Raw genomic sequence first — 23,218 nt, forward strand, 5'->3', positions numbered from 1 at the left:
TGGGAATCTTGTCTTGCCCTCCTGTACTCCTAAAAATCGGAGTTGGTGCTTATGCATACAGCTTTGGTAAACTGAATGCTGTTTACTTTTTACTATTAAGTACGTACCAGTTGGCTACATCAAATACTCAATCAAGAAGCCAATTAAGTTCAGATATTCGGCATGCATTTTGATTTGAAATTTACGCCTATGGCTGTTTTCTTCGCGTGGTTTAGATTTCAAATATGTTGATGGCATCTGTCCTGTATTCTGCACTGTTTGTGTACTACGGCCACAGTTAGGCAGCGCTATTCCCATCCATTAATCTGTAGCTTTTCTAGAGGTAGAAAATTGAAATTTTACTTTTCTTTTATTACCAATTAAAAAACAAGACTTGGATGACAAAAATGTGTCTTTTTTTAAAATGTTTCATTTTTTTTAAATGTGTCATTTTTGTCGATTGTGTCATTTTTATTGAAAAATGTGTCGTTTTCTTTGATTGTGTCATCATTTCGATTGAATGTGTCATTGTGTCACGCAACATCAAATTGTGCCATTTTGACAAAAAATTTGTCGATTTGGCAGCCCAGCTCTACGCAATGGAACTGAAAAACAATATTGTGATTGGGGTCTGTTGGGTCAACACGGGAGATCCAATCACACGCTAAAATCAAGAAGTCTCATTTGGGGCATTTTTGAATTAAAATCTTCAGACCAGTGAAGAAAGAGTCTTTGTCAATATTTGTTGCCGTTTCTGCTCAAACGGAATACCCTCCATAAAATGCCGACTGTCCTCAACCATAAAGGAGACAAATGGTTATGGACGTAAATTTAATAAGTTCTACAGCCCTGGGTTCGTTTTAAATGGTTCCACCGAGCTAAAGATGAAGCAAAGGAAAATCTGGCAGATACTTTGAATTTTCAGAACGCTTGATTTGAGATTCGGTTCTTTTATAAAAACCATAGCTAGTTTCTGCAACAGTTAATTCGTTTTCTGACAAAAAATGTCTAGACCTGAACATCAAGCACCACCAGAGATTGTAAGACAACATGATCTATCTTAGAGTACTAAACTCAATTCAACTTTTGATTTTAGACCAGGCTACAATACCTCTTAAATCTCATCTGTGCTATTATTTAGTAGCTGTTTACTATTTTGGAAAGATGAGACGATTTTACTTAAGTAATCCTTCACTCATAAGGAAATACTGTAAAATTCTAGAAATTAGGCCTACTTTCAAACACTTACTTAAATCATTCCTAAATGTAGATAATTAAGCTTAAACCCAACTCCTCCACCTCCAATAGACAAACATTTAGCCCAAATGGTAAACTTATAGCAGTTCATGTAACTGGCTTACCAATAAAGTGAATACACCACTTGATGCTTTTTTTATGTTCTTTATGAATATAGGCTACTTGACTTGACTTTATTAAACAAGAAATGATATACATAAATCTTATACAAAGGAGATATTATACAAAGGATACAAATAAATAAATAAATATATTTGCAAATTTGATGGTAGGCTGTTAAGCCTATATTATAATATAGTAATTGTTTCTACTGTATTATCAAATTTAAGCACTTTTTAACCTACACAAGGTAAAATTCTAGTTGAGAGACTTCTTGCAATCTCAGAAAAAGGTTAGATTAGGAAAATGAAACTTTCAGGGATGGGTCTGCAGGCTGAAGTGTGTCCCAGGAAGGTATTTTGAAGTACCTACCTCCACTCCTTCTCCCTCTAGAGGGCCCTGACCTTTGATGAACTTCAAAAATATGTGTGTTATTAAAGTGAAACCTTGTAAAATAGATCTTCTGCTTGAATGAAGTACAACAAAATTGTTTTCATCTTCACAACTTTGCTCAATCCCAATTTATAAGGTTTTAAAGATATGCAAATACATTTCCTAAATTTGGTAAAATTCTAGTTGAGTGACTTCTTGCAATCTCAGAAAGGGGTTATGTTAGGAAAATGAAACTTTCAGGGATTGGTCTACAGGCTAAAGTATATTGCAGGAAGGTATTTTAAAGTACCCACTTCCACTCCTTCTACCTCTAGAGAGCCCTGAAATTTGCCTACATGACAGGTCTATACCTGTTGAAGTTTTGACAAAACAACATTTTACCTTAATTTTCAGTTACCAGTTACTTTTTCTCTGCCTTTAGTTCTGAAAATGCAATTCCTGTTATTTGAGTAGAATTTTGAGCCATATCAATGTTTTGTTTTTGTTTTTTTTTAATATAGGAAATGTACTTGCATATCTTTAAAACCTTATGCATTAGGATTAAGCAAAGTTGTGAAGTTGAAAACAATTATGTTCTACTTCATTCAAGCAGAAGATCTATTTTGCAAGGTTTCACTTTTATAACATACATATTTATGAAGGTCATCAAAGGTCAGGGCCCTCTAGAGGGAGAAGGATTGGAGGTAGGTATTTCAAAATACCTTCCTAGGATGTACTTTAGCCTGTAGACCAATCCCTGAAAGTTTCATTTTCTTAACCTAACCCCTTTCTGAGAAAGCAAGAAGTCAATCAACTAGAACTTTACCCTAAACTAACCTTATTATAAATATTTTTAGCACTGAGAAAACATAGCATAACTTTTTGAAAATGATTGAAAAAGATGGTGATGAGAAAATTTAGTATTATTTTGTGGAAAACAACTGATAACTCATACTTTGATTGAAAATTTGTCTTTTTTAGGAGCTCAAAAAGTGCTTCAATTTGAATTTGTGGTATAAGTGATTATTATATTAATAAAGAATATAAAAAAGTTATTGAGTGGTATGTTCACTTTATTAGTAAGTTAGTTATATGAACTGCCATAATTTTTTGAAAACTTATCATTTTTAAGAGCTCAAAAAGTGCTTAAATTTGAATTTTCAGTAGAAGCAATTATTATATTGATAAAGAACATAAAAAAAGGCATTGAGTGGTATATTCACTTTATTGGTAAGCCAGTTATATTAACTACTGTAATTTTACCACCCAAATTACATATACCCAATGAATTTCAGTAGCACAACTCTTTTCTTCCTACAAAAGTAGGCCCAGTTCCTAGAACTTTATAGCCTAGTGTTTCCCTATAGAGAGAAGGAGTTTTAAAGTAACAGGTAAAGTTCAGTATTAGGGACTATTGAGAAAAAAAACATGTTAAGAAAACAATTTTTACTTTACAACAATCAAAAGAGTTATAAGAATTGTTTCTATTGCTTGTTTAGCCTACTGCTTGCTATTAAGTCATTCTACTAAAAATCAGTTTTGTACACCTTCAGGCTATATATTTGCCCATTAAGAGGGTTAGGGTAGAGGAAAGATATAGGTATGCCAAGTAGGTTATCTAGAATTTTTAAGTAGGCCCAGTTCTTGGAATTTTATAGCCTAAATTAATAGTTAAAGGTCTACATTAGAGGCTATTGAGAAGGAAGCATATTAAGGAAACTTTCATTTTTCACTTTCATTTTTGACACAACTCCCACTGTTGCTGGTAATTTTTGCTACTGATTATTGTTTAACTGCACATTTCTTTGTTCTCGTTGTTGCATATCTTGTAAACATAGTTTTCTCTGTTCTTCATTTTCATTTTGATTTGTTCTGATCCTCATTGTTGCATGTATTGTAACTGCATATCGTTTTTGTTCTTCACTTTTGTTTTTGAGATGTTATGATTCTTGCTGCATCTTTTAATTTTTTCTTTTAACTGCACTTTTTTATGTTGATCAATTTTGTTTTTGACTTCTTCTAAGCATAGGTTTCACTAATATTGTATTTATTTGATCTTTATTTTTGTTTATCATTCCTTCCAACATTTTCCTGGTTCCTTTTCCCTCAGCTGCTTGGATTGGTCTTATCCCTTTTGATGGTCTTGGTTGTTCAGTATCACCCATATATTTACATTTCTCAGGTCATTCTCTTGATCTTGTCTCATTTGGTGGTCTTGTTTGTTAGGTTTAACTTACGTTTTTGTCCTCCTTTGTTTTTTTGTACTCACTTTGAACTCATCAGTTTCCATTTGTCTCTTTTATATATTATGAAACTGATTCAAATACCTTTTGAATTTTATGTCACCAAATATGGGCACATGAACTTACATATTTCTAAATTTTTGTTCTGCAAATGCTTCTAAAACGGTTTTAATTCCATTTTCATTGTTTCTTCTCTTTCAATTAGCATAATTGCTAAAGTATTTAGTCTTATTGGTTAGTCTTATTTTTCTTATTGGCTTTGGCCTGGAAAATATCTTTCTCCAGAAGAAATGCTTACCAGAGTTATTAATAATATTCCAAAATTTCGAAAATCAATTGTTCATTTTTATGGCAGTGCAGGGCCCAAATGTGCCCAATCATACGAATCATACTTTTCCAGCCCTGAATGTCTGTCCAGTCACTTTGACCTGCTCCTTCAACAAGTCTGCATAGTTTAAATTCTTATTTCCAAGTCCCAGCATGCACAGTGAGATTGCTTTGCTGAACTTTTATTTAGCTTTTAATGTGCACTTATGTGTATCCATTCTTTGTTTTACCCATTGAATACAAGCAATAAATTAATAATTTAGCCAAAAAACAGGGCTAAACCTTTCACAAAAAGCTAAACAATAAATATCTAATTTCTTCCATGAAAAAAAAAAAGATTTAAAAAGTGCTCCAGTGACAAGCTATTCATCAATCTATCCATAAAAGTGCTAATTAGAAAAAAAATTGAATCTTTTTAGATAGGGTAAATTGAATAAAGCTAATAAAATAAGAAAAGCAATTAAAAAGGAAACATGTAAATCTGACCAATCCTACAACAAGAATAAGGCCAAAGAATTGTTTGCCAATAAACCAAAAAATTGGAATTTCCAGGTATAAAAGTTGTTTGGCAGGAGTCTAGACCAGCTTGATTCTGACTTACCTGAATCCCCAGAAGTTACGTCTAATAACATTAACAATTTCCTTGCTTGTATCATCCAGAGCCTTCCAGCACTGTCTTATCAATTTCCTACTGATATTCTCCCATCTGCTTTCCCCTCCTTATTCTCCATCTCAGATCAAAAGAAAAGTTGGAAAGCTACAAAAAACAAGTGTCTGCCCTTTAGATATCCCACTTCCTCTTATTAGTACTTTCAGTGACTTTCTCTCAAAGCCCTTGTCTGCTATTTTCTATGAGATTTCTGAGTTTGGTCAATATATGCAAATTTGGAAACAGGGTATCATAACCCCCCTGAAAAAGAAAAACAGAAAACCCATTTTGAAGGTGTTCATCCTGTTTCACTCACTCCTATATTCTCTGAACTATATGAAGGATTCTTTGCAGACTGGCTAAAGCTAGAAAATCCTACCTTTTACTTACCTGAGACAATTTGGGAACATCAAATCCACTTCTAGTCCCCATTACCTTGTTTTTCTTATTGACTCATTTGGAAAATTCTTGAAAAACTAATTGCTGGCTAAATTTAATTTCCATTGACCTTCAAAAAGCATTTGACCTTGTCAATTACAATATTTGGTTGCGAAACTTTTAATTGAAATCAATATTGGTCCTTTCCTGGTTAAATTGGTTGCCTCCTTTTTATCAAATAGATCACAGGTAGTCAAATATCAGATTCGATATTCCAATTCCCTCCCTGTCCACAATGGAGTATGCCAAGGTACTACCCCTAGGTTTCCTCCTTTTTTCTGTTATGACAAATAACCTTGCTAAGGAATTTCTTGACAGATGGAAATTTGTGGATAACCTAACGGCTGTTGAAACCTGTTACCAAAGTTTAGTAAGGAACCCTATGAGTATCCTCAGTGATGTTGCAGATGATACTGCAATTTTGGACATGAGAGTAAATCCCTCTAAATCTATGATAATGCCAATATGTTTCTTAAAACCTCACCCCTTTTCCTTAACCCTATCCCCCAGATATTTCTTTGTCTTCCTTTAAATTACTTGGGGCTACAATTTCCTCTAATTTAAAGTGGGATATCCATTTTAAAGATATTGTCCCTAAAGCTAATGTGTCCATGTCTCTTCTACTGCTATTGAATAAATTTACCCCCCCCCCCATCCCATTCTTTATGTATCCATACTTCCTTTGTCAGCCCACATCTTGAATATGCATGCCCAGTTTGGCATCCTGGTATATCCCATGATGAATAATGAAAAACTGAATCCACTCAAAAAAGAACCCTGAGAATGATTTTTAAAGAAGCTAAGGTACCATACTCACTCCTTCTAAAAAAAGGCCAAGCTGGTAACTCTTGAGCACAGAAGAGGAACATTGTGCCTCCGTTTTGCAAAAAAATGCAATGATAAACCTTTGTACAGAAAACATTTTCCCCTAAAGACACTCCCTATCCAGACTCTGCCTAACACTTACTGTTTCTGAACCTGTTCCTATCTTGTCCCCTTTCTGTTGCTTAACCTTCAGGTATGAAAAAACCTTTTCCCCTTCATTACCAATAAAATGAACTGCTAGTTTTTTTCTTTGATACTGGTGATACCCAAGCTTTATGTTCATGTGATTCTTTGTTCCCTCCCTATTGTCTATATGTTCTCTTTTAAACGTTTTCAACACTAATTTTATCTTGCTCTTTTTTTTTTGTTTTGTTTTGGTTTTTACCTTTTTTAACTTTCCAACATTCAGAAAAGCCTTTTTTTTTTTTTTACTAATCAATGGTTTTTATGGTTTTGTGACTCCAAAATGCGAATTCAGTTCTTCAGGGCTTGTGATAGTCATTTTTGAAATTAAATATTTTATCTTAAAAATAGGGCTACATTTTGGGCTATAAACGTACTAGATATACTCTGAGCCAAAAGATGAGGCCCTAAGGATAAAGGGAGATGTTGTTATGTTATATTGATTAACCAAAATGGTGATATCCACCTTTGGTTTATTCAACATTTCTAAAATTACATATAATTTTGTATATCAAACAAATACAAAGTAGAAACAATAGGGAAAATCTTTTCAAGACAGTGGAAATCAATTCTGTGAATATTTCGGCCCTATGTCCAAGGGCCGTCTTCAGCACAATACTTATGTCCAAGGGCCGTCTTCAGCACAATACTAATTCAGCTCAACCAGGAGTCCTGGTTGAACTTTGTTGAAGTAAGGATGGTTGCTTTATGTTCTTTGAACTACTTTGAACAAAATACCTGTCTCACAATAGGTTTTTGTGCTTTCCATCCTGATCTTTAAATCAATCATCATTACTTCTATAACTTGCTTTATGGAGATAAAAAGTCTCTCCTCAGGAGACAATGCAACAAGATTCATCATCTGTAATTCTTCTTGGGAATATTTTTGGTTTAGATACCCTGTGGGATGTCAAAATTGGCTCTAGACTGACATGTTCTGCAGTTTCTGTTGCAGTTTTTCACCACAGATTTGGTGTATTCCTGAAGTGTTTCATTGTATTCATTAAACCTTTCACCCTATGTAATGACTTTGAAAAATTACATCTTTCTTTTCAATTTCTTTATTTACTCTGTTAATTTCTCTTAACATTTCAGCCCATGCTGCCAGATACAAAAGGAAACAATGACAGAATAAGCACACAAGAGGCTTCTTGCTTCTAACTTTGTCTCCAGTGCACTATGCCCCTCTTAAAGCATATATAATCTCTATTATTCCATCAACTTTTTTTTTATAAGTACATGGGCAGCTTCAAATTTAGCTGATCATCTGACTTGTTCAGATGATCATCTGACATCAGTCTGACTTGTTTCTTTTGAATTAGTTTTAGTGTGGATTTTTATTATTTCCCACTTTTGAGATGAGAATTCAAAAATTGTATATTCTTTGAACCATTCTAAATACTTGTAGAAGTTTCAGCCAAAACAGATAACATATTCACCTCAACTAAATGAAGTGAAGAGCTATACATAAAACAAAAATAACACCTTTGTCAATTTCTTGAAATCTTCTCTTGTACATAGGCATATTTGCCTGGTTGTCATGTGACTGGCTGTTGCAAAAATTAATATCTAATCTGTTTTTTGTTTTATGATAGCCATATTCAAATGTTAGTGTTTTTCTAACCATTTTTACAAAATCAATAACACTTTCTTTAACTTAGTATTAAGCTTGCTTATTTTGTGTAACATATCAGATGACTTGGCTCATTTTTTGTAATGGGATGCATCTGGGGTGCAAACAGATATTATAATATAGAACTTAGCTTTCGCAGTGTTGCCAAGTAATTTTGCACTAACACAATTACTCATCATTTAAATAAGTTCTTTCCACAATGTCTTGGAGAGGTGTTTAATTACTGATAACCCATGTTTAGTCTAGGAAAAATATATAGTTGAAGAATAATTTAGAAAAACCTACTGTTTTTTCCAATAATACTAAAAATTCATAAGGAAAAACCTAATATGGTAACCCCTTGGGTGGTTCTTTCCTGTGAAATCTGAACCAGCCCACAACTTCACTAAGTGAAGTGAGTCCTTAATTATAACAATATAGATTTCTTTTTTAATATTTAGTTAGTCCTTTTTTCAGGGTTATTTTTTAATTTTGCTTTTCAGATCGTTTTGCTATTAATTGAACTATTTTAGTTAATTAATTAAATTAATTATTCTAATTCTAATTATTTAATTAGTTTTATTAATAATTGAATTCATTTTATAAATTAATTTAACTATTTTGCTATTGATTAGATCCAGCTCTGCTTGGAGGGCATTTCTAAGATACTGCCATTTTGTGATTGCTTGGGCTTAGAAGATTGGATACATAGCAGGTTTACACCTATCTGAACTCTGCCAATTAATATTTAACCTTAATTTTAAAATTTGAATCTCTTTTTCTTTGGCTTTACTTCTGAAAATGTATATCAACAGTTTCTCATAAATTGGAGGGATAAATTTACAGATCTTTTTAACCAAATAAATTGGGATAAATTAAAGGTATTACTGAGGGCGATTGAAAAAAATGTAAAAAGTATGTATTTCAAGGTAAGGTGGTTTGAAATATAAAGTAGAGTATTTTCAGACCACTGTTTTTAAGGACTTCCAAGGGTAACATCTATTGAATGTCTGTTTTTAAGGTATAGCTTATAATTCTGCTATCATCCCTTGTATTTAGGTAGTTGTTCCGGGTAGGTTAAACAAAAATCTAAGGAAGAGGAAGGTCATCCATTGACCAAAATGTGTATCTTCTGGCGTTCTGGAATCAATTTCTCTAGGGGGAGTGTGTTTGAGCAATGAGGCAAAATCACCCCTCTTCTTTGCTACAATTCGACATAGGCTCACCCAACAAGATGTTTCTGCTTCTAAAAATTTTTAAGTATACTTTTTCCTGAGAGCTATTACTTCTCAATTTTGTTTATTTAGTGACAATTTAGTATACCAATAGAAAGTATTCTTTTTTTATTGGCTGATTTGTGTTTTCTGTCTTCAGTTTGTTGTCTTTAGATCTTTTTGGTCTGCATAAAGTTTTTTGTAATTTCAGTTCTATAATGAAGATGAAGCAAGGAAATACAGTCACAAGTAAGTTTAATTGTTTATTTTTGCTTAAGTTGCAATGTCCAGTTATGTCTTAGTATTAACTTGTTAAAATAACATTAGAAAGTGGAGACTTTATTGAAGCTTTTGGCAGTAGGCTCCTTACCCTCTAGGCTAGAGGGTCCTCAGGGTATGGTCCTACTTACATGGTCAGGGTATATGGTCCTATCTATTGAGCAGTAAACCTAAAAGGGAATGAAGAAGTACAATATGAAGAAGGAGCAAGAACCTGTATTACAAATCAAACAATCAAAGTTGAGCACAAAAAAACAACATTTGTCTCTCAGGAATTCATTTTGTTTTTTATTAACCAGTATCATGGTTTCCACTTTGGTCTTTTCTTTTTGTTTTTCTTATTTTCTTTTTATTTGTATTGTGTTCATTTATGATTTCTTTACTATCCAGGGGACCACTTCAAACCATCAAAGCTAAGTACACAATAACAACATTTGTCTCTCAGGAATTCATTTTGTTTTTTTTGTTAACCAGTATCTTGGTTTCCTCTTTGGTCTTTTCTTTTTTTTGTTTTTGTTGCTTTTTTGTTATTGTTTTTATTTGTATTGTGTTCATTTATGTTTTCTTTACTATCCAAGGAACCAATTCAAACCATCAAAGCTAAGCACAAAATAAAAACAGTTGTCTCTCAGGAATTCATTTTGTGTTTTGCTAACCACTATCTTGGTTTCCTCTTTGGTCTTTTCTTTTTTTGTTGCTTTTTTTGTTATTGTTTTTATTTGTATTATGTTCATTTATATTTTCTGTACTATCTGCATAAAACCTAGATAATTTACTGTGTAGACATGGACTTCAACTGTCAATGGAGCTCAACTGTCTAGAGTCTATGGCATGTTGCGTTTTTTGTAGTAACTTTTGTTGTAAATTAAATCCTAGAAAATCTTAATTCCATGGTTTTCATCCCAACGTTTCCTGTTTTGCAGTTATTTATTTTAATACTGAAAAAAGTCAAAGCTGAACACAAAAAAATTAATTATGAACCTACTATTGAAGTAGGTAAAAAAAATGTACACCACACGTTTAATGCTAGAACAGGTTTGATAGCCCTTATTGAAACAAAATAAGAATTTCAAACTTACTGATAACAAGAGCTGGCACTTGTGACGAGGTGGGAAGAGCCAAGAGCTCATATGGTATGAGCTCTAGAAAAATTCCAAGAATCAATAGATTGCTTTATAAGGAAAATCAGAGGCTTAATCCCGGTCGGGATTTAAAATAAGAGCTCTGAGTCACGAGGTCCTTCTAAATATCAAAATTCATTAAGATCCGATCACCCACTTGCAAGTTAAAATACCTCAATTTTTCTAATTTTTCCTCTCCCTTCAGCCCCCCAGATGTTCGAATCGGGGAAAACGACTTTATCGGGTCAATTTGTACAGCTCCCTGACACGCCTACCAATTTTCATTGTCCTAGCACGTCCAGAAGCACCAAACTCGCCAAAGTACTGAACCCTACCATCTAACTTCCCCAAAGAGAACGGATCCAGTCCGGTTACGTCAGTCACGTATCTACGACATTTATGAGCATTTTCCAAATTTCTGGTTCCCCCTCCGGCTCCTCCAATGTCAAGAGATCTGGTTGGGATTTGAAATAAGAGCACTGAGACATGAGTTCCTTCTAAATATCAAATTTCATTAAGATCCGGTCACTCGTTTTTAAGTTAAAAATTCCTCAATTTTTCTAACTTTTCCAAATTAACAACCCCCAGCTCACCCAAAGAGAACGGATCCGTATCAATTATGTCAATCTCGTATCTGTAACTTGTGCTTATTTTTCCCATCAAGTTTCATCCCGATATCTCCACTCTAAGCGTTTTCTAAGATTTCCGGTTTCCAAGATTTCTGTTTCCCCCCTCCAACTCTCTATATCCCCAGATCTGATTTGAATTGAAAATGGAGCATCTGAGACATAAGATTCTTCTATATATCAAGCTTCTTTGAGATCCAATCACCCATTCGTAAGATACCTCGATTTTCCGTTTTCCAAGAATTCCGGATTACCCCTCCAACTCCCTTCAATATCACCGGATCTGGTTGGGATTTAAAATGAGAGTTTAAAGCACAAGATCCTTCTAGATATCAAATTTCATTAAGATCTGATCACTCGTTTGTAAGTTACAAATACCTAATTTTTTCTAATTTTTCCGAATTACTCCCCCCCCCCAACTCCACCAAATAAAACAGATCCGTTCCAGTTATGTCAGTCACCTATATTGGACTTGTGCTCATTCTGTCCACCAAGTTTCATCATGATCTCTCCGCTTTAAGCGTTTTCCAAGATTTTACCCCCCCCCTTAATGGCACTGGACCCGGTCGGGATAAAAAATAAGAGATCTGAGTTTCGAGGTCCTTCTAAATATAAGATTTCATTAAGATACGATCACTCTTTTGCAAGTTAAAAACACCTCATTTTTTCTATTTTTTTTAGAATTAATCTCCCCCCCAACTACCCCAAAGAGAGCAGATCCATTCCGATTATGTCAATCCCCCCAACAACCCCTTCACCGGATAAGGTTGAAATTTATTATAAGAGCTCTGAGACATGATGTTTCTCCAAACATCAAATTTCATTAAGATCCGATCACTCCTTTGTAAGTTAAAAATACCTCATTTTTCTAATTTTTCAGAATTAACCCTCCCCCACTCTCCCAAAGAGAGCGGATCCGTCCCGGTTATGTCAGCTACGTATCTAGGACATGTGCTTGTTTTTTCCCATCAAGCTTCATCCCAATCCCTCCACTCTTAAGTTTTTTCCGAAATTTTAGGTCCCCCCTCAATTCCCCCCGATGTCACCGGATCCAGTTGGAATTTAAAATAAGAGCTCTGAGACACGATCTCCTTCTAAAATTCAAATTTCATTAAGACCCGATCACTCCTTCGTAAGTTAAAAATACCCCATTTTTCTTATTTGTTCAAAATTAACCCCTCCCCCCAACTCCTCCAAAGAAAGTGGATCTGTTCTGGTTATGTCAATCACTTATCTAGGACTTGTGCTTATTTTTCCCACCAAGTTTCATTCCAAGCCCTCCACTCTAAGCGTTTTCCAAGATTTTAGTCCCCCCCCTAAATTCCCGCCAATGTCACGGATCCAGTCGGGATTTAAAATAAGAGCTCTGAGGCACGATATCCTTCCAAACTTCAAATTTCATTAGGATCCGATCTCTCCTTCCTAAGTTAAAAATACCTCATTTTTTCTAATTTTTCAGAATTAACCCCCCCCCCCCAGCTTCCCCAAACAGAGCAGATCCGTTCCGGTTATTTTAATAACGTATCTGGGACTTCTTCTTATTTTTCCCACTAAGTTTCATCCCGATCCCTTCACTCTAAGCGTTTTCCAAGATTTTAGGTTCCCCCCTTCAACTCCCACCAATGTCACTGGATCTGGTCGGTATTTGAAATGAGAGCTCTGAAACATGACATCCTTCCAAACATCAAATTTCATTAAGATCCCTTCGCCCGTTAGTAAGTTAAAAATACTTCATTTTTTTTCTATTTTTTCCGAATTAACCGATCCCCACTCTCCCCCTCCAGATTGTCAAATCGGGAAAAAGGCTATTTCTAATATAATTTGGTCCGGTCCCTGATACGCCTGCCAAGATTCATCGTCCTAGCTTGCCTGGAAGTACCTGAAGTAGCAAAACCAGGACGGACAGACAGACAGACCGACAGAATTTGTGATAGATGGTATCCAAGTTCCATAAAAATGTGCACAGGGTTAACAGAAGAATATCTAGTTTTTTTGTTAAGTAAATAAATGCTGCTATATTTATATGATAAATCACTGAGCTGCCAGCACATGAGATGTAATTACATTCCTCACATTAGACAAGGTGCTTTCTATTAAAGTTGTCTTCCAGCTTCTGTCAGGTTCTCATTCTGGGCTCCTCATTCTTGGTCAGAAAATATTCAAGACTTTTTAACTTAGAGCTCACTATTGGTTATGCCACCTTTCTTTTTCTTTTTAAGAGGATAGTGTACCACCAAAATCACCATAAAGCTATTCTTTTTTTAGCAGCATCCAATTTACAATTTGTGGTTGCTTTCTGGTGGTTGTTAATCTGCTTATTTTTCTTTTAAGCTAAGGTGATGGCGTATTGCCTTAACTGTATTCGTTTTCAAGTTTTTACGGTTTTTAAGCTTTTTCTTAGCAGCAAAAACAAGATATTTTGATCTAATAACTCCGGCCCCTACCCTTCAATATTGATAAAATGAGCTAAAATTTATTCTAACAAATTACGTTTAATTAAAGACGCCTATATAAAGGTTAGAGTGTAGAATTAGAGGGAGACAGCGTTCAAGTTAAAAAATCGTGGCATAACAGCCCTTTGAGAGATGGAAATGGGGGAGCGGGAAGGAAACTACCGAAACTTTTGTAATTTTTATTTGCAAATGTTTGACTAAAGGGAGCCTCAAAGAGTTCATATGGCCTGAAGAGCCAGAGCTCATGGTATGAGCTCTAGCGAAATTCTAAAAATCAATAGGTTGATTTAAAAGGAAAATTCTCCTTTAAAGGAAGGTTAATGCCGGTTGCGATTTAGAATAAGAGCTCTGAGTCATGATGTCCTTCTAAATATCAAAATTCATTAAGATCTGATCACCCACTCGTAAATTATAAATACCTCATTTTTTCCAATTTTTCCTCTCCCTTCAGCCTCCCCCCTTCTGATGATCGAATCAGGAAAAACGACTTTATCAAGTCAATTTTTGCAGCTCCCTGACACGCCTACCAATTTTCATCGTCCTAGCACGTCCAGAAGCACGAAACTCGCCAAAGCACTAAACCCCACCCCCTAACTCCCCCAAAGAGGGCGATTCCAGTACGATTACGTCGGTCACGTATCTACAACATTTGTTTATTCTACCCACCAAGTTTCATCCCGATTCCTCCACTCTAAGCGTTTTCCAAGATTTCCGATTTCCCCCTCCTACTCCTCCCAATGTCAACAGATCTGGTCGGGATTTGAAATAAGAGCTCTGAGACATGAATTCCTTCTAAATATTAAATTTCATTAAGATCCTGTTACCCGTTCTTAAGTTAAAAATACCTCAGTTTTTCTAATTTTTCCAAATTAACACTCCCAGCTCCTCCAAAGAGAACGGATCCGTTCCAACTATGTCAATCACGTATCTAGAACTTTTGCTTATTCCTCCCTTCAAGTTTCATCCCGATCTCTCCACTCTAAGCGTTTTCCAAGATTTCTGATGCTTCCCTGCAACCCCCTATGTCCCCGGATCCGATTCGAGTCGAAATTGGAGCATCTGAGACATAAGATCCTTCTAAATACCAATTTTCACTAAGATCCGATCACCTATTCGAAAGATAAAGATACCAATTTTCACGTTTTCCAAGAATTCCGGTTTCCCCCTCCAACTTCTCCCAATGTCATAGGATCTGGTCGGAATTTAAAATAAGAGCTTTAAAGCACAAGATCCTTCTAAATATCAAATTTCATTAAGACCTGATCACCCGTTCGTAAGTTACAAATACCTTATTTTTTCTAATTTTTACGAATTACCCCCCCGCCCCCCAACTACCCCAAAGAGAGTGGACCTGGTCCGGTTGTCTGTCACGTATCTTAGACTTGTGCTTATTCTTTCCACCCAGTATCATCCTGATCTCTCCGCTTTAAGTATTTTCCAAGATTTCCGGCCCCCCTACTGCCCCTACCCCCAATGACGCTGGATCCGGTCGGGATTTAAAGTAAGCGATCTGAGTTAGGAGGTCCTTCTAAATATGATGTTTCATTAGGATCCGATCACTTCTTCGTAAGTTAAAAATATGTCATTTTTCCTAATTTTTTAGAATCAACCCTCCCCCAAAAAATAGAACGGATTCGTTCCGATTATGTTAATCACGTTTCTAGGACTCCTGCTTATTTTTCCCACCAAGATTCATCCCGATCCAAGATTTAAGTTTTTTCCAAGATTTAAGGTTCCGGATCCGGTCGTGATTTAAAATAAGAGCTCTGAGACACGATATCCTTCTGAACATTAAATTTAATTGAGATCCGATCACCCGTTCGTCAGTTAAAAGTACCTCATTTTTTCTATTTTTTCAGAATTAAACCCTCCCCTCCCCCCAACTACCCCAAAGAGAGCGGATCCGTTCCGGATATGTCTATCACGTATTTAGGACTTGTGCTTATTTTTCCCACCAAGTTTCATCCCGATCCCTCCACTCTAAGCGTTTTCCAATATTTTAGGTCCCCCCCAACTCCCCTCCCCAATGTCACCAGGTCCGGTTGGGATTTAAAATAAGAGCTCTGAGACACGATATCCTTTCAAACATCAAATTTCATTAAGATCTGACCACCCGTTCGTAAGTTAAAAATACCTCATGTTTTCTAATTTTTACGATTTCACCGTCCCCCCACTCCCCCCCAGATGGTTGAATTGGGGAAACAACAATTTCTAATTTAATTTGGTCTGATTCCTGATGCGCCCGCCAAATTTCGTCGTCCTAGCTTACCCGGAAGTGCCTAAAGTAGCAAAACCGGGACAGACAAACCGACAGACAGGCCGACAGAACTTGCGATTGCTATATGTCATTTGGTAGTCTTAAAATCAAAATCGCAAATAAAAATTACTCTTTAACCGTTACTAAGGAAGGGTCATTATATTTTAGTTTTGTGGTTTGTTTTAAGGTTTTTTTTTTTTTATCTGTTTATTCTGCATTGTGGACAGTCAAGCGGATGTCTTGACCGAAATATTTACATAATTTTCAATGTTTTCACTGGCTGTTTATTGTCCTCGTTTTTCTTTTCTTTGCGATTTTGTGTTTTGTCATGATTAACCAGTGTGTTCTCAGAAATTATTTAAAACGATAAATACATTAGAAAAATCTGCTTTTTATTCTGATTCCCAGTGTTACGTTTTTCTGGTCATGGTCTTTTGAAGGGCGATCCCGTTTACCCCCACCTTATCTGTGTAGCCTTCTTTCTCATTCGCTACCGCTCCAAATGGGTGCGTATCCATTTGGTGCTACAGATACTGGTCATAGTATATTCACTTTCTCTCGACCAATCTGATCCAGCGCTCCAGCTTGCTGGTTTCGAAGACCCGAGCTAGAGAGGGGTAAACTAAGAAAGTTAAGATTTGGTGAAGGTTCTGGTGAATCCTGAAAGAGGCAAATTTAGGTGACTTCTTGTACTATATTGCTTAAAGAACACAATAGAAATATGGCCTCTAATAACGTTTAGCAAAAAAAAAACAAACAAACAAAAAACACTCAATTAAATAACACCTGCAATCGAAGCAAACTGAGCCACCCCGAACGTACCATACTCCAGTGGTACCGTGTATCAAGCTGTATCAGCTGTTGGGGTGGCGCGAAGCGCCACCCCAACAGCTATTTGGTGGGGGCGCATCGCGTCCCCCCAAGCCCCCCGCGCTCGTAAGTCGTTACGCGCCATTGTAGTTGTGTCCCTTTGTCCCACCTGTGAATATATATATATATATATATATATATATATATATATATATATATATATATATATATATATATATATATATATATATGTTTTTAACTACGTAAAACTTGCGAATATACAACATTCTTGGCTGTCCCATTGTCTGTGCATATACAAAGCCCTATATACCTATAATGCCGTCATATGCAAACGCTCTTTTTACAAACAAACAAACATGCATACATACAACTTATTTTTGTATAGATAGATAGATATACATATACAATACAAATTAACTGCGTAAAACTTGCGAATATCACTTCGCTGTCCCATTGTCAGTGCATATAAATGATTGCCCTTGAGCTTTGTTGATGGTGATTGCAAATGCTAATCGAATTGGGAATTGCAATCTTTTAAATTGAAAAGGCAGATCCGTTGGAATCATGGGAATGCGATGGGAATGCCTATCATGGGAATGCCTATTTTTAGTTGTAGCACGTGTGGTGGAAACCCTGGGAGATCCAGGGAATTTAAAAATTCAGATGGATAATTAACCGCCTCATTTGGTTCCAGAACTGTGTCGACTGACTTGTAAAGGACTGCCTGCTCTCGAATCTTGGTCAAAACAATATTGTTGATTTCGTGGACGTCTTTATTCTTGGCTGCCAGAATCGCTCGTTCACTTAGCCATTTATAATTTTTACAATTGGTTAGAGCATTCGGAAATAATTTTTCAACCAATTCATTTTTAGACGTCACTAAGTTACAGAATTCAGCAGGCAGTTGTATACGTCCTGAATTTGAGTCTACTGGGAGCTTTCCGTTTCCAATTGCTAGCAATTGATCTGAAAATGTCTGACCAGAGTCATCGTTTTGCAATTGGACACGCATATTTGTAGTAAATTTTAATGTCTTTACGTGTGACCATAAATTAGAATTTTTCAGGCAAGCATTCATTTCGTCTGCAGGGGTCGATCTAGGTATTATAGGTAATGTTTGCCTGAAATCTCCCGCAAGCAATATTAATGTGCTGCCAAAGGGTTTCGAATTCCCTCGCAAATCTCTCAAAGATTGATCCAGAGTCTCGAGCGATTTTTTGTGTGCCATTGTGCACTCGTCCCAAATAATAAGTTTGCATTGCTACAATACTTTACCCATCCCAGATGATTTGGAAATGTTGCACGTGGGAGTTTCTGTAGAATGAAAATTCAGGGGCAATTTCAAAGCGGAATGAACAGTTCTTCCACCAGGCAGCAATGTTGCGGCTATTCCGGACGACGCAATTGCCAACGCTATGTCATTTTTTGATCGAATTGATGCCAGAATCAATTTTATCACAAATGTTTTACCAGTACCTCCTGGCGCATCCAAAAAGAAGATTTCTCCAACGTTGTTATCGACAAAATGCATTATCTTATCATAAATGTCTTTTTGCTCCGACGTTAACTTAGAAATGTTATTTTGTACATACGACAATAGATCACTCGTGCTGTAACTTTGTTCACGATCCAATTCTACACATGTTGAAACAGTAGTGTTACGATTAGGTGAAGGCATTCCCAAATCCTGAAGAGGTTTGTTTACCATACATACGCACAAATCTTCAATAATAACTAAAGTGTAGTTATAAATTTCTGATGTAAAATCAAAAGTCATATCTGATATCTTTAGCCGTTTTCGATGGAGTATATCCTCGGCCATTTTCGATTTATATTTTTTCCATAACTCTGTAGGAGCTGAAGGAGCGCAAATTGTTAGTATGATTCCAAACAATGCACGAATTTGACTTGGAGTTGACGTTTCGCACGCCTCATTGATGCAGTTATCCCAGTGTTGGTGATACTCCAATAAATTCAGAGCTTGACATGCACTACGGTAAGTGTGATGTATAATACCGTTTACAGTTCTCAAATACTCAAAGAACGTCGGACCAGGTACATTTACCAAAAGCAGGCGGAGAAAGAAGCATTCATGTTGATTAGGGTAAATGGTGTAGAATCTTCCTATCGTGGTATCTTTGAAGATGGTAGGTTGGCCGTCGACTGACTTACCCTGTTTTCGACGTTCAAGTACTTTATATTTAGCATTCCACGTGTAATACGAAGGCACTTCAGTATACAGCAGTTTTTATGCAAAAGAATCATTTTGACATAACGAAAAAAAAGCAGTTAACGTTGTATCCGGTGGATTGAGGGCTCTTTGTCGCACATTGGTTTCCGAAAAACAAACACGTTGTCCATTCTGTAAATGTACCGCTAAGTGAACAACAGCTGGACTTCGTTCATGTATCGGAAATGAAAGAATTCGCCAAACAGCTTCATTACTGCTAATGTATCTTCCAGCCTGATATTGTACGATTTCATCGATATCACTGATTTCGGACTGCAAGCCAAAAACTGCCATGTCACTGCCTTTGGTGACGTATTTACATATGTATTTGATTGCCTTTACGGAGTTACAGTATTCAATGTTTATGTGTGCATTAAATGTTTTTGACAATAAAGGTGAATATGGAACAACCCACTGATTTTCTACTTCGATGGTGGTACCGTTATGCTTCTTTATTATTGCTGTTGTACCGCCATCTTCAGTAGACCTTCTTCTATATTATGGGTAACCATCATTGGCTGTAATTGTGTCGGGTACTAAAAGTCGAGGATATTGCCTTGTGCACCTTCCTTTGGCCATGCATGGGGATTCTTCATTCAGTGCACCGCAAGGTCCTTGTTTCATATTTTTTACAACAATATCATATAAGCCCTTATCGACATTTTCATCAGGAATTTCAGCGGAAATCACATCTTCAATTTCATTACAAGTAATTTTATGATGTAGCCAGATTAAAATATGTGCGTGTGGCAATCCTCGGTTTCGCCATTCCACTGAGTACATCCAGCATCGTACTGACCCAAACACATTAAGTTTTGCTATGTAGTTTATCAGTGATTTCAACTTTTGCCGGAAGATACGGGCCGTAATGTCATGTCTATGAACCGCCGATTGTCCTTGAAGTAAAAGCTGCCGTATCTCGTCCCAAGATTGATTACATGTAAATGTAATAAATAAATCTGGACGACCATAGAGACGAACTTACGCAATAGCATCTTGAGCATATTCATGCATATGACGGGGACTGCCAGCATGTGACGAAGGTAAAATCGTTAATCTTCCAACGTTTGTGGTATTACCGTCAGCTTGGTCTTTACCGTCAGACCGGAGCTTGGTCTGATTCAGACGGGTAAATATCAAACGTTCTGATTCAATTTTTGCATACATATCAACGATGTATTAGTGAAACAATTGACGGCATTTTAAAATATAATTGTCTTCATCCTGCCGAATCATTAGTCTATAGGAATAATAATGCATTGCGCTGCATTTCTTATCCGTTTGTTTGTTAGTGGATGGATCTTGCAATTTATTATTAAAGTGATAGCCGTCGGCTCCATCCCAAAAATGATAGGATATTGTAGGGCATCGTAGCATCGATGAGTTTCAGCAATTCTTACCAACTGAGCGTTTCGCTTATGAAGAATAATATCTCGAGGTAAAAACTGATCACTAATCATAACGAATCGGTAGTTGGAGCATTGTATCTACGCACATATTGGCCAGGAGGCGTTTGTCAGCGGAAATAACAATTTTACGCGTATCAGTTGGCATCAAATCGATGGCTGTTTTGAACAGACGCACTAAATTATTATTTTCGTGGAAAAGATGTTGCAATTGGGAAACGATAGTCCTTTCAACGTCGGGAGAAATTTCGCAACGTGCATTCAATTCAGAATTTCTATCACTGATGAAGTACAGTTGTAAAAATTTATGATTCTCGCCTGAGAGTGGTAGAAGGGCCCCTCTCTATGATAAATTTGCCCTTTTACTTTGAAAGTAGGCATAAATTGATCTGGATTTTCGATTTGGGCACCAAACGACGTCATTTGGAAACATGAGTTCTATTTTCTGATCTTTGATAAAAAACGCTTAGATTCTGACGTAGTTCCAGTAAGCAAAGTCTTAAATTGCTCTGGTGGTGCAGCCAGTAGAGGAAGTTTAACTTTTCCTGAGGCGCAACACATTCCCATTGTTTCACCATTAAATTTCAAGGCCTTGCAATAGGGACAAATTTTAGACATAGTCCCGATTTGAACACATCTACTCAAGCTATAATCATCGACTGGGCTGTACCTGAATGCCAGGCAAAAATTTTCAGGTTGCTCTTGTGATTCCTCGGCACGCTTTCTTTTGGTAATTTCTCTTTATGACGCAAGTCTGTTTTCACGCTGTTGTTGTGATTCCTCGGCACGCTTTCTTTTGGTGATTTCTCTTTTAGACGCAAGCCTGTTTTCACGCTGTTGTTGTGGTTCCTCGGCACGCTTTCTTTCCATATTTTCTCTATTAGCCTCAAGCCTGTTTTCACGCTGTTCTTGTGATTCCTCGGCACGCTTTCTTTTCATACTTTCTGGCTCCTCGGCAAGCTTTCTTTTCTTACTTTCTCTATCAGCCGCAAGCCTGTTTTCACGCTGTTGTTGTGATTCCTCGGCACGCTTTCTTTTCATTCTTTCTCTATTAGCCACAAGTCTTTTGGCATAGACTCTTTGAGCAACTTCCTCGGCTGTTGCCATTGTAGGTTCTTCTGTCATTTTACAATTAAAAATTTCTCTTCGAACGATCTTCTCAAATACTTATAATGACGTCATATACTAAGCCTCGTCATAACAAACATGACGACAAACAGCTCAATCCTTATAATGACGTCAGTCGACAAACATGACATCAGTGACACACAAATATGACGTCAGTCAACAGACACAAACAAACAACTTATTTATATCATGAAAAGAGAAATCACCAATGCAATAGCACAAACACAAAAAAAAGAAAAAAAAAGAAAAAAAAGAGAGACAGAAGGAGAAAAGGAAGACTGTTTTCCTAAATTAGTGATTAATATAGACCAGCACTTGAATGAGGCCTTAACCCTACTCATCCATACAATCACATAGGTCAAACAGCATAGCCACACACAATCAACCATAAAGAATAATCCATGGACAGGCAGTCATGTCGTCAATAAGTATAAGTCGTCATTTACCAAACAATAGAAAAAATAATATAGACAAATAATTCAGAGGCAACACCCAACATAAGGGCTCATCAGGAGAATACACTGGCCTATATAGGGTTTCGCCACTCTAAATTCTCTACCCAGCACAGTGTTGTGGCTACCACAGAATATCCATGGCATCCCCGCGTCAGGTATCACCCCCAAAATATATGCCTATGAAAGACAAAAAAACAGCAAATGTAAAACAACCAAGTAAAACCAAAACAAGCTTATCCTGTTAATATATCCCTCCCTTTAGCAACAATAGGTAAACTAAATATTATAAATTTTACCAAATAACAAATATTAACACATTGCAAAAAACCTGAATGAACTAAACAATTATAGAATTCATCTTTACCGTGTGGCTAATTTTTAAGAAAATCCGCTCAATTAGAAACACAAATCAAAATAAATGGCGCTGCGACATATTAATATATATTAATATTGATATAATATATATTAATATATATATATATTTATATAATATATATTAATATATATATATATTTATATATATATAGAAAAATCTATATATATATATATATATATATATATATATATATATATATATATATATATATATATATATATATATATATATATATATATATATATATATATATATATATATATATATATATATATATATATATATATATATATATATATATTATATATATATATATATATATATATATATATATATATATATATATATATATATATATATATATATATATATATATATATATATATATATATTTCCCAACCACAAATTTGGGCTCTTACGCCAATTTCTTATTCCTTATCTCTTATGACTTCTGGGAAGGTAACGCTCATCAAAATGCCCTGAACATCCGGTGGGTTATATACCATCTATGCTTTCTATTTGTTCTAGTGCCAAAATTGCGATTGATGGCTCTTTTTTCTTTATTATACTATTTATTTTAGTTGATCTTGCTTGCTATGGGAAAAGCTGTAAACCATAACCTAAGACAATTTTCTACAATTTCAGAAAGGAGGGTAGATCCCCTCCCCCAGAAAAAGGTGTCAACTTGATGCATATTACGTTGTCAAATTAAACCGGTCTGAAAGCCCTGGAAGAGATTTCATCCCTTTAATTATGGAAATATGGAATTATGTGGTTTTCATGAGAACAATTCACAAATACATGATTAATTTCTTTCTTTTTTTCTTTGGAATGATTATGTAAAACCAGTGCTTACAG

General features: G+C 35.7%; 1 long non-coding RNA gene across 1 annotated transcript; it reads left to right on the forward strand.

The window, feature by feature from the left end:
* The first annotated feature begins 857 nt into the window (after positions 1 to 857).
* Positions 858 to 23,149, forward strand: LOC136028625 (uncharacterized). Its single transcript, XR_010617851.1, has 3 exons — positions 858 to 1,019; positions 9,410 to 9,447; positions 23,006 to 23,149. It is a non-coding gene; the product is annotated as an uncharacterized LOC136028625 (long non-coding RNA).
* Positions 23,150 to 23,218: the final 69 nt, after the last annotated feature.

This window comes from Artemia franciscana, chromosome 7, assembly GCF_032884065.1.
Source record: "Artemia franciscana chromosome 7, ASM3288406v1, whole genome shotgun sequence".
NCBI lineage: Eukaryota > Metazoa > Arthropoda > Branchiopoda > Anostraca > Artemiidae > Artemia > Artemia franciscana.